We start from the raw sequence: 7,874 nt of genomic DNA, 5'->3' as shown, positions 1-7,874 counted from the left end.
TTAGTTCTCCCCTGATTGTACCAATGAAGATACTTAGCTCTTCCTTTATTAGAAAGATTGAATTGTAATGCACCATCTATTTTTAGATTTTAATCCCCAAAAGGTGATAACTCAGTATTTTAAGTAAATCTACCCATTTTCACTACAAAAAGGTGTTAAGTAACTATAAAAGGTGAACTAACCAAAAAGGTGTTAAGTACCCCCAAAAGATATAATCTAACCAAAGAAGGTATGAACTAAAGGGTGGGCAGTCCTGGAGAGGAGTGTCTGCTGTGACTGGTAGATGTGAAATTTAGAGTAGGTGACACAAGAGAAAAAGACCTTTAAAAAGAGGATCAGAGGCCAGAAGAAAAAGATATTTGATTTGAGATTTGAGTTGTATGGAGAATCTCTGACTCCGAGTTGGACTGGAGGAACTGGACCCCTGGAGAAACTTGTGCAAGAGACCTCAGAATGCTTTTCCTTTTAGACGGTCACCATTGGTGAGTGAAAGACTGACTTACTTTCCTTGCCTTTCTGGAGGTATAAACCTCCCAGAAAGGCTCATCGTATTGAGACTTTTTTTCCCCTGGCTGGGGCTCAGAAATTCTAACTGATATCAGAAGAAGCCAGATTTCTCTCTCTTTCTCTCTCTCTCTCTCTCTCTCTCTCTCTCTCTCTCTCTCTCTCTCTCTCTCTCTCTCTCTCTGTCTCTCTGTCTCTCTGTCTCTCTGTCTCTCTGTCTCTCTGTCTCTCTGTCTCTCTGTCTCTCTGTCTCTCTGTCTCTCTCTGTCTCTCTCTGTCTCTCTCTGTCTCTCTCTGTCTCTCTCTGTCTCTCTCTGTCTCTCTTTGTCTCTCTGTCTCTCTCTGTCTCTCTGTCTCTGTCTCTCTGTCTCTCTCTGTCTCTCTGTCTCTGTCTCTCTCTCTCTGTCTCTCTCTCCCCTCTTTTCTCTCTTCCTTAATATCTTCTCTCTATTGTAAATAAACTACTATAAATTCCATTTACTTTAGTAATTCATTTGGGGATTTAGAAATTAAATCCCTGGAGACCACCTATAAAAATATTCAGAGACCAACCACAATTAAATTTAACAGTAGGTAGGTAGATAAATGGGCATATAGGTAGATAAACAGGTAGGTAGATAGGTAGGTAGACAGACAGACAAACAAGCAGACAGATAGATAGATAGATGGATGGATAAATGGAGAGAGAGAGAAACAGAAAGGGAGGGAATGAGGGGGAGAGAGAGAGAGAGAGGAAAAACTTCCAAACAATTAAAGTGTTCCCAAAGCCCAATGAGCTGCCTCGTTGGGTTGTGGTGAACTCTCTCTCACTGGAAGTCTTTGCTGTTCAGACTGGATTGGAAAAGTATCATACTGCAGTAGAAAAGATATGCTGAACTTGGAGAATGGGGTCCTGGGTCCACATTCTTCCTCTGAAAGTGCCTTTGTGACTCCCAGCAACTAGCTTCTTGTCTCTGGGCCTCAGCTTTCATCTGTAAAATAAGGAGGTTGCATAAGTCAATTTCTGAGATCTCTATGAACTCTATCTATGTCTAGGTGGTGTAGCACATGGATGAGTGGGGTTGGAGTCTAAAGCTTTGAGTTTGAATCCTGTCTCGGAACTTCATTAGCTATATAACCTTGGGCAAATCAGATAACCTCTCTCAGCCTATCCTTATCTATCAAAAGGAGATTTTAATAGTAATGACCTCACAGGTTGATGTCAGTACATAATAGTAACAACACCAACAACAACTATAATATTAATAATAGAATTTATATAGCACTTAAAGAATTACAAAGTTCTTTACATATATTATCTCATTTGATTAAGTCATATATTATAAAATGTCTTGTCAAATGAGATAATATACCTGAAGTATTTTGGAAACCCTAAAGGTAATATTTACATAAATTATTATTCATTATTCTATGGTTATTATTTTTCTATTATCATCTAGATATTATTATCCAATTATTTTCTTCTGCTGCCATCATTATTGAGGTGGTATGGTAGAGGATAGAGTATAAGACTTGAATCAGGAAAACTCATCTCCTGAATTCAAAACTAATCTCAAACACCCTCTAACTGGGTGGCCCTGCTTGTCTCAGTTTCCTCATCTGTAAAATGAGCCAGAGAAAGAAATGGCACACCCCACTATTATCTTTGTCCAGAAAACCCCAAAAAGAACAACTGAAAGCAACTGAAGACCATTATCATTATTCTCTGGTTATTTTTCTATTATGATTGTCCTGTTAACATTTTATAAGTATTCTCTTCTTCTGTGATTTTAATCAAAGATAAAAGGAGACTGGATTAGCTTGAACATTGAATCGATGGCACTAAGATAGCTGAGGATTCATTTCCCTGGTTCTCTATTTCCTCCCAGTTCTGGGGGTCTGGGGTGAAGAGGTAGGAAGTGTTCTTATCCAGGGAGACCTGTTCTGTAATATAGCCTGGACCTCATAGTCCTGATGCCTGCCTGAAACTGAAATAGGCTACTACTTGGAAGGAGATCTGAAAAACTCCGACAAGTTATGGGAAGCTCCCAAGACTTGTCTGCCCCGATTGCTCTTCGAATTCACCTGATGAGACAGTCATCCCTCCTTTCCTAGGTCTGCTGAATTATCATTCTTCTGATAAAATGTCCATCTGTACGTTCTTCCTCCCCCTCCACCCACCCAACAAAAACTACCCTGCTCAGATTTGGAGTGTAACATGATAAGAAGAGACTCAGTTCTCAGTTTAATTCATCTCCTAAGCCCCAGTTTCCTCTTTTGTATCATAGGAAGAATAATGCTTGCTTTCTTTGACTTACAGTCTTATCTTGAGGAAGGAAGCCATAGTCAACTTGAGTTATAAATACAAGACTTGATTAATGTGAGAACCATTGCAGAAACCAAAATCCACTCTTAAGGAATGAAGACCTTGGGCAAATCATTTCTCCAATCCATTTTCTGCACAGTTAACAAGGTAACTTTAAAAAATGTACTCCTCCCCCCCCAAAAAAATGGGGAGGCCATTCATTGTCAAATTCTTTTTGATTTTGAAAATCCTTCACGATCTCACTCATCCCACCTCTTCAGCCTTATTACACATCACTCTCCATCTTGAATTCAACAGTTCTGTCATGATTGGGGACGTGGACTCTAAATGATCACTCTAATATAAATATTAATAATATGGAAATAGGTCTTGGTCAATGACACATGTAAAATCCAATGGAATTGCATGTCGGTTACGGGAGGGGAAGGGAAAGAACATGATTCATGGAACCAGGGGAAAATATTCTAAATCATTTAATTAAATAAAATTTTCCAATTCAAGAGTCCTGTCAAATTGTCCTTCTTGCTTCCATTTACCATCCTTCACTCCTTGATGTTGCCCAAGCCTGGAATATACTCTCTTCACCGCCTTCTCCTCATAAGAGTCCTGGACCTGGAGTCAGGACAACCTGAGTTCAAATCCGATCTCAGATACTTTTTAGCTGTGGGACTCTTGGCAAATCCTTTCACCTCTGTTTGCCTCCGTTTCCTCCTTGAAAATGAAGATAATAATAACATCTATCTCTCAAAACTGTTGTGAGAATTTAATGTGATTATATATATATATATATATATATATATATATATAATATATTGTGCTTAACACAGAACCTGGCACATATTAGGAAGTGTATTAATATTAACTGTTGTTATTGTTTCCTTCAAGACTGTGGTTCAGGCAGGTCTGTAAATAAGAGGCCCTGGGTTCAAATCTTCCCACTCTTCCTATCTATTTGACCCTGGACAAGTCACTTGACTCCCATTGCCTAGCCCCTATAACTCTTCTGCCTTGGAACTGATACTTAAAATTGATTCTAAGATGGAAGGTAAAGGTTTATTTATTTATTTTTAAATTTTTAAATTCCAACCTTCCTGTCTTAGAATCAATACTATGTATTGGTTCTAAGGCAGAAGAGCCGGAAGGGCTCAATAATGGAGGCTAAATGATTTGCCCAAGGTCACACAGCTAGGAAGTGTCTGAGGTCAAATTTGAACCTAGGACTTCTGTCTCTAGGCCTGACTCTCAATCCACTAAGCCACCTAACTGCCCCTCTAAGGTTTATTTTTTAAAAAATAATTTGGGGGCAGCTGCGTAGCTCAGTGGATGGAGAGCCCGGCCTAGAGACAGGAGGTCCTAGGTTCAAATCTGGCCTCAGACACTTCCCAGCTGTGTGATCCTGGGCAAGTCACTTGACCCCCATTGCCTAACCCCTACCACTCTTCTGCCTTGGAGCCAATACACAGTATTGACTCCAAGACGGAAGGTAAGGGTTTAAAAAAAAATTTCAAGAAGGGGGCTACCAACAAATATTTAATGGGAATAAAACAAGCTTATTCTGGGGAAAAAAAAGTCTTTGGGCACTTAAGAAGGAAAAAAACTCAACCTGGATTTCAAGTGTCTAGGGGTCACCTGATAGCTTTGGAGGAAGCAAGGCAGAAGGGATGGAGAATCAGTGCTTGTTTGCCAGGCTCCAAGTCCTCATGTAGTAAGAGGCTCCCACCACTGAGGACTTCCAGTTCTTTGGCCATCCCAGAAGAAGGCCTGGGGAGTCAAAGCCCTTTTCAAGGACTGGCTTCCATGTTATTTTATCCCAGCTTCGAAAAATAGTGCCAGGACAATAACAGTGTGTTTAAGAGCATCTCTGACGTCAGCTAATGCCCTCTTTACCTCCCAGTGTGCATTTAGGAAAACTGAGAGGCTCAAAGAGCTTCAGCAACCACAAGAAGGTTTTCATCTCATTATCAGCAGAGGCTCATCTATAGGAAATTCTTAAAAGTTTGCCTTTTGGAACTACTTTCTTACTTTGTAACAAACATTAATGCGAAATCCATGGCTATTATTTGTTATTATATTACCTTCATAAACAGATGCAAATCATTTGTTAAAAATGGCTTTTCAGGGGGCAGCTGGGTAGTTCAGTGGATGGAGAGCCAGGCCTAGAGACAGGAGGTCCTGAGTTCAAATCTGACCTCCGACTTCCCATCTGTATGATCCTGGGCAAGTCACTTAACCCCACTGCCTAGCCCTGACCACTCTTCTGCCTTGGAATGCAGTATTGATTCTAAGGCAGAAGTTAAGGGTTTAAAAAGAAAATTAATAATATGGAAATATGTCTTGCTTGATAATACAGGTATAACCCAGAATGAATTGCTTGTCAGCTCTCGGAGGTGGGAAGGAAGAAGGGAGGGAGACAACACAGATCATAAGAGTTTAGAAAATTTATGTGGAAATTTGTTATTAAAATAAAAAAAATACAATAAAAGTGTATCTAAGAATACACACATACATGCACACACACACACACACACACACACATATATAATAAGAAATATATATATAGTTTTTTTAATTCAAAAAGCCATTTGTTAAGCACTTACCAGCACATGCCAGATTAGTAGACTGGATCTAGTCCAATCAATAAGTGAATAAGAAGCTTAAATCTATTAAGACAAGGAACTGATGGCCACGTGGTTCTTCCGGGGTGCACAGTGACCTTGGGGGAAAATTCCTTCCCTTTGTCTATCATTATTCAGTCTTCAAACTCTTCACACTCCAGAACAAGCAATTACAGCATAGTGGCTAAAGAACTGGTCTTGAGCTAAGATGTTCTAAGTTCTAGCCCTACCACTAACAATGGTTAAATGGTTGTGTGGCTCTGGATCAATCATTTAATCTAGGTTTCCCTAAAATCAAGGGTTGCCTTTGGTAGCCTTCAGCTTTAAAGATCTGATCCTGGGATCCTCCTTCCCTTAAGGAGTTACCCGGTCAGTATCCTCATAACTCAACTATAAAAGTTGACTGACAGAAACAGGATCCAGAAAAATGTGGCTGAACGAGAATGTCGGTTCTCATTCCAATAAGCTGAAGTCTGATCGAGATCATGGAAACGCCTATTCTTGGTCTCTAAAAAACCAATTTCCCAAATACAAAACAAGTGACAGTAAAAAAAAAAAAAGAATGATTATGAGTTTCCTAAGTGCTAAGTAAGGACCCTGCTAAGCACTGAGGATATAAATGCAAAAGCTCGACAGTTCCTGGTTTCAAGAACTTGGAGCCTAATAGAGGGAGACAACAAACGCGGAGGGGAATGGTGGCCAAAGGCAAGTATGGTGGCCAAAGGCAAGTATTTGCGTTTGGAATGTTCCAGGGATGGCGAATCAAATTCCAGGTGAGCTGGCTGACGAGCCCTTTTCCGGAGCAGTGGCAGTACTGTTTTGATTTGGTTCCAGAGCTAGAAATTGGGGCAGCCAGGTGGAGGGGGTGAACGTACAGAAGCAGGTAGGGGCAATGGCAAGAAGATGGGTCCAGATGGAACGTTAAGCATGGTTGAGTCCAGTTCCATTTAGCAAGCCTTATGAGGCACTCACCAGTTGGGATAGCTCAGTCAATGGGCAACAGTTTCAGAGTTGAGAGGGTGAAGCCCCCACCCTGTCCCCCAGAGCAAAGTCTCTGTAGGCTCTGTTGTTCCCCATGGTAAGAACCATGACTTGAAAACTACAAGAAAAGATCTGAGAGTTTTTATTAGACTGAAGTGCCAGTACAAGTCAACAGTGTGGCACAACCACCAAAAAAGCAAGAGCTACCTTTGAAAATTAGAGTGGAGTCCCCTAAGTGGCTCAGTGAATAGAGATCCTGGCCTGGAGATATCTAACCTCAGATACTTCCTAGATGTGTGACCCTGGGCAAGTCACTTAACCCCATTGCCTACTCTTTATTGCTCTTCTGTCTTGGAACCAATATACAGTATTAATTCTAAGATGGAAAGTAAAGGTTTAAAAAAAAAGAACAATTGAGGGTCCATTTTCTGGGAGATGATGAACCCACCATATGCTGCCCCTGTTAAAAGTTTAAAGAATCTTGGGGGCAGCTAGTTGGGTCAGTGGAATGAGAGCCAGGTCTAGAGATGGGAGGTTCTAGATTCAAATCTGGCCTCAGTCACTTCCTAGCTGTGTGTCCCTGGGCAAGTCACTTAATATCCATTGCCTAGTCCTTACCGTCCTTCTGCCTTAGAACCAATATACGGTATTAATTCTAAGATGGAAGGTAAGGGTTTAGAAGAAAACAAGTTTCAATGATCTTCAAGGGGCTTTAGAAACTTTAATGAAATCCCCTTGTTTTACAGATGAGATCAAGTGACTTGTCTAAAGTCTCCCAGGGTTAGTGGCAAAACTGACTTGCAACCCAGGACCTCTGGTTCCTAATGGACTGCTTGGCCCCCATATGACTTGAGCTCTCATTTATCAGATGGGGCATTCAAACCCAAGTCTCCTCATTCCAGCCCAAGCCCACTTTCCCTTCTAGACCGTGTTGCCTCTGTGTAGGAATTCCTAAACCTCTCTCACCAGGGATGTCACAGACAGGTGCAAAGAAAACCTAAGGCCATGAAAACATCCCTCCGAGACTTCATGCAGGCAAAGAAAAGCAGAGGAGGCAGCTGGGATTCCTTCTCACCTCTGTCATCCTGACCTTGGGTTAGGCAATAGCATCTAAGTAGGAGAGAGGGCCAGAGAACCGAGCCTCCTCCCTGCAGTCACTTTGGAGTTGCAGAACTGGTCAGAGTCTCTGCCCTTACTGGAGCATAAGGGTATCTCAGCAGCAATCACTTTAATGGTAAAGGTTTGGGGATTTTCTGCCTAGAAAATAAGGGTACTTTTAACCTGGATAGGACCTGAGAAGAGAGGATGTCAGGGAGCCTAGAACAGGGAATGTCAGGGTTGGGAGGAAGCTTAGAACAGGGAATGTCACAGCTGGGAGGAAGCTTAGAACAGAGATTATCAGAGCTGAGAGGAAGCTTAGAACAGGGAATGTCAGGGTTGGGAGGAAGCTTAGAACAGGGAATGTCAGA

This window comes from Monodelphis domestica, chromosome 2 (assembly GCF_027887165.1).
Source record: "Monodelphis domestica isolate mMonDom1 chromosome 2, mMonDom1.pri, whole genome shotgun sequence".
Taxonomy (NCBI): Eukaryota; Metazoa; Chordata; class Mammalia; order Didelphimorphia; family Didelphidae; genus Monodelphis; species Monodelphis domestica.
This window is presented reverse-complemented; position numbering follows the sequence as displayed.